The following is a 4,955-nucleotide window of genomic DNA, read 5'->3' as shown; positions in this document are numbered from 1 at the left end:
TGGAAACTTCCTTCTTGAGGAGTAGATCTCAAAGCATCAGGAGGTGCTATGCAAGCTGCCAAACTGTAGAGCCCATGAACCACAACACTGACCAGCATGGCAAGATATCCCAAGAGTTTAATACTGGAAGTTATATCTTGGGAGTAACCAATGGTCATTTAGTTGGATTTAAGGCCAGCTGCTATTAACCTAGCCAACTGCCTGTGTCTGGCGAGGCCATGGACTCTAGAGGAGAACTTACTATTGCCATTTTTGTAAACTAGTATAATTTCTTACTACCCTCTAGCTACTTACCCACAGATATGTGTAGCTCTCACCCTTTATCAAAGAAGTTTCCTTCTCCCTGCCCCCAATAAAGACCATTACAGAAATCCATGGGTGGTCAAAATGCAGAAAGCAACTGACCATGGGGTAGCCAACCACAATACATGAATCTGTACCATTCTGCTTATACCTAAGGCTCAGAGAATATTGTAGAAAAGAGAGCATGAAGACTGTAAGAGCCAGAGAATCAGGGTATCTGGTATGAGATGCTCTCTTCTATATATGACAGGGAAACTGCATGTACACATGATCTAAAAAAATACAGCCTCCTTAACAAGACTTGCACAATGATAATAGCCATTGGAATACCAACATGGATGTAGAAAATCCTACAAGGTCCTACACCCAGATGAAGAGCTATGAGCAACAGATGGCTGCTCAGACAGGGAGAATCCATGTTCTCCTGAGAGAGCCCTTGATGATAGGTCATCCAATCCCAAATGATTAGCGTTAAATACATATGAGCTCCATTAAATTGACTCAGCAATTTTCCAATATTTACATATATTATTATATATGCAATTAAAGAATAGGTTCTAAATTTAAGAGTGAGTGAGGTAGACAAAGGAGGAGTTGGATGGGGAGAAGTATGGGTAGAAATGGTACAAATACAGAAATTATATATAAAAGTATCAAAAATGAATTAAAAATGAAAAGTAACTTCCCTGTTGTGAAGCAGGCCTCAGATTTAATCAGAAAGTTGTTAGTTATCCTGTAACAGTCATGTCATTATTAGCATCAATGGATACATTTTACAACATGCAGCATATAGCACTCTGTAAGACCATTGATGTCATTTCTCCCAGAGCAGTCTGCAGACCCCCTTCCAGCATTATGAAAGCTAGGTAGTGGAGAGGAAGTTTCCTAGTTAGTTTGAGATAGATTTATCTGTGTCCTTGAGTCAAAATTGTGAAGTGTCTTTAGCAATAAGCCCATGGTTGGGGAAGTCATAGACCCTATTAGAACCTATTATTATTGTTTTGTAAGTGGCCATGTTGTCAAATTGCTGTCTGAATATGTATGTTTATACTGGTAGACCTGGGGTGCTTTCATCCTTGGTTAGTGAGGCTTCATTTTCACTGGCAGGAGTCAATAGAGAGATGAATATGTCAAGATGTTTAGAATGAGAGACTTAATACTCGATCCTAAATGGGACATCTATGTCAACACCTCCTCCCCACTAAGGCTCAAGGGATGTCATGGAAGATGTGGTGGGAAGAATGTAAGAGCCACAGGATGGGGAGAAGTGCTCTGAAATGCTGTTTTCTAGACATGGCTTCTGAACTCATAGCAGCTGTTGTTAACTAAAGACCTGCACAACTTTAAGCCAGCCAAAACTTTGGCATACATGGGATAGAGGATCTTCAGATCCAACCCCTTATTGAAGAGATAGATATTGGCAGTTGATAATTTCTAGAGCAGAGCAAATCATTCTTTTTTCTGATAATAAGCTACTGATAAGATTTCCATGTTCCACACTTGATCTTAGCCAAAAGGCCGAGAAGCGATATCTGATACGTCCTCTATCCGAGGACAATATATTAAATGGATTTTTGGAGTTGGGTGTTGGACTAGGAGCTTGCTCCGTCCACTCCACGCATCAACCTGGTATTGCAGTGTCTCCGGGAATGGTGCACACCTTTGGGGAATAAACTTGGTTAAATAGAAGAATAAAGCAACGTGAAAAAAAAAGATTTCCATGTTCCAGTGGATGGCCCTACCCTATGCACCTATGGGCAGCACTAAGTGGATTTAGGGAGTCGTATATAAAAAGAGATGTGGAATTGGAATGGGTATGAGAGGATATTGGAGGGAATAGGAGAGGCCAAGCAGGGGCATATATAATCATATTTCATTGTATGCATGTGTGAATTTCTCAAGAATAAAGGAAGAAAAGCCAAATAGTAAATATGTTAGCATTTCTGGGTCAAAAGGTAAAAGAGAACATGGTAATACGTTAGGTTTCGTAGATAAAGAGGCAAAAGAAGACATGTGAATATACTTACATTATACTTAAACTTTTAAGTCATTCTTCACATCAATATTTTTGTGAAGGACAAAGCAGCTGCCTCTCTTTGAGCCAAACTGAGAACTCCTTGAAGTAAAAATTTATTTAAAAAAAAAGCCTAGATCCTGAAATCTAGTATCAGAATGCAAATTGAAAAATTATGTACAATCTTCTTGGAAGTAAGTAAATTATTGAATGTTTTCTTCTGTCTTGGTCCCTTTATATTTCATGCAAAAAAAGACTACATAATAGAATATTGAATTCTGACATAGTTACTCCCACACTTTACTCTATAACCATAGAATTTCTCAGTATATAGAAGAGAAAACACTGTGGGAGAATTGGCTTGGCGGTTGAGAGCACCAGCTCCTCTTCCTGGGGACCTGGGTTGGGGTTTTGGATCCTGTATGGCGGCTCACGAGTATTCAATTCCAATACCAATTCAGAAATCTAAAATATTTTACTAGTAATTGATATTTTGTAATTTCATTTTATGAGCATAGTATGGGCATTTTGCTTGCATATATTTATGTATGTACATATTCTATGTGCCTGATACCCGCTGAGAAGGAAAGGGGATATCTGATTCCCTGAAAGCAAAATTACAGACAGTTGTGAGCCTCTATGTGTATTCCAAGAACCAAGTACAGGTTCCCCTGGAAGAGCAGCCAGTGCTTTTAACTGTTGAGCCATTTCTCTTATTAGTGACTTAAAAAAAACATCGTTTCAACTCAACTCATTTGAACATAGCATAATACTATGTATCATTATTTCTAGTTGATATAAGATACCTCTTACATCAATTAATATCAAGAGAACTTGATATTACTATCAATAATTTATATCAATTAATAACAAAAGAAATCTCTTGTTAATTATGCAAAATACTTTCTAAGCTCATTTATAGGGCAACTGTTTATAAAGTACTAGTAGTTACAGACACTTGTGATAGTTATACACTGACTCCTATATTTAGAACTATTCTTAGCACAAAATTGTGATATTCTTGCATTCATAGATCTTTCTATTTAATTTGTTACTTTAATTCCAAAATATAATTCCTTGGATTTGTAATCAGCCCACATGCTCTCACTTACGTTCTGCATCCAGTTCCATGGCCTCAAGGAGATATACTGGATATTTCCAACAGAATATCATGCATTCTTCAGGAACTTAACCTGCCCCAATGGGACATCTGAAGTCTACTTTAAAATACATTCTTTCAGCAGAGCAAACATCTCAGGACTCATATGATGGTAAGGGGAAAATGAACATGAGATAGTAATCCTATCTTCACTTACATATTTGATATTTTGTTCCTCATGGGTATTTGTTTTCATATTTTCAAAAATATGACATGAAATGATATTCAACTTGATTACTAGGATTTGGCATTCACCAAATTCTGTGTTCAAAGTGGGTGAGTCATTTTACCTTATCGCATTCTCTGATAAGACACGAATGTTACTGACTCTCAAGCTGGATTGACAGGTCTTAAATCTCAGCTTCACTTCCTTGCCAATTTCCTTGAGTTAGTTGCTTAAACCCTGGACATTACTCTTCTCACGCATAAATTTAGAATAGAAACATCAGTAGTTCAAAATGAAGATTGTGAATTTTAAGAATATAACCCAGAGAAAATATGAAGAATAATTTTAACTAATTTTAAGGTCTTTTAAAATTAATGTTTAAATCGCTTTCTTAGATAGGTTTCATTAAGACATTTTAATATGCATATATCATAGGACTAGCTTATATTCACCTCAATTGTCCTTTTCTCGTTCTCAGTTTTCTTCTGTTATCCCTCACTCTCCCAGCCCTAGCTCTGCCTTGTTTGTATTATATGTATACACAGGATGCTAAGTACAAATTGTACATTAAGAGAACACTTGACATTTGTCTTCTTTCTCCCCTGACTACTCTAGTTCCCTTTTTAAGTTTCTTCCCTCTTCCTTGTATTTATTACCCTCACTTCCACAGTTAATAGCCCTTGCTTCTTTTACACACACACACACACACACACACACACACACACACACACACACACATACACACACACACTTTTATTGGGATTCTCCATATAAGAGGGTATAGGAGGAAAATCTGTACTGTTTAGTGTCTTTTTGATTATGGCATCTACTGTCATTACTACTCAGCACCTAAAATAGTCATTTGTGACATGCATCTCCATTATGGATTAAAATAAAACTTAAATGGAGTTCCAATCCTTTCTAGTGCATTTGCCTCTCTATATTTACCTCTTTGTGGAAGAACATACTTTTCCAAGTATGACTCCCACAACATCTTGTCCTCTTTAATGTTTTTATACTGTGCAATGTCTCTATCTTTTCCTTCAACATGGTCCAACTTTGTAATTAACATGATCAATAAAGTAACTTCAAACAAAGATATTTCATAAAAACTTCAAGTAAGTCCATCCTATTTTCTTGAGTATTGACTTTGGAATCCCAGCCATCTTGCTGGAAAGAGGCATTGCAGTTACATTGAGAGGTCATATACAGGTGTGGTCCCAGCAATCAAACAACAGCCACTGATGCTTGCTGGATGTGTGAGTCATGCATCCAACTCTCAGCTGTTGAGTCTACCTGAAGAGATGCAGATC

General features: G+C 37.1%; 1 pseudogene; it reads left to right on the top strand.

The window, feature by feature from the left end:
* Window positions 1–1,799: 1,799 nt before the first annotated feature.
* Window positions 1,800–1,966, top strand: LOC131912163 (U2 spliceosomal RNA; annotated as a pseudogene).
* The last annotated feature ends 2,989 nt before the right edge of the window (window positions 1,967–4,955 follow it).

This window comes from Peromyscus eremicus, chromosome 5 (genome assembly GCF_949786415.1).
Source record: "Peromyscus eremicus chromosome 5, PerEre_H2_v1, whole genome shotgun sequence".
NCBI classification, from domain to species: domain Eukaryota; kingdom Metazoa; phylum Chordata; class Mammalia; order Rodentia; family Cricetidae; genus Peromyscus; species Peromyscus eremicus.
Note: the sequence above shows the minus strand (reverse complement) of the source record. Positions and strands in the feature narration are given on the sequence as shown.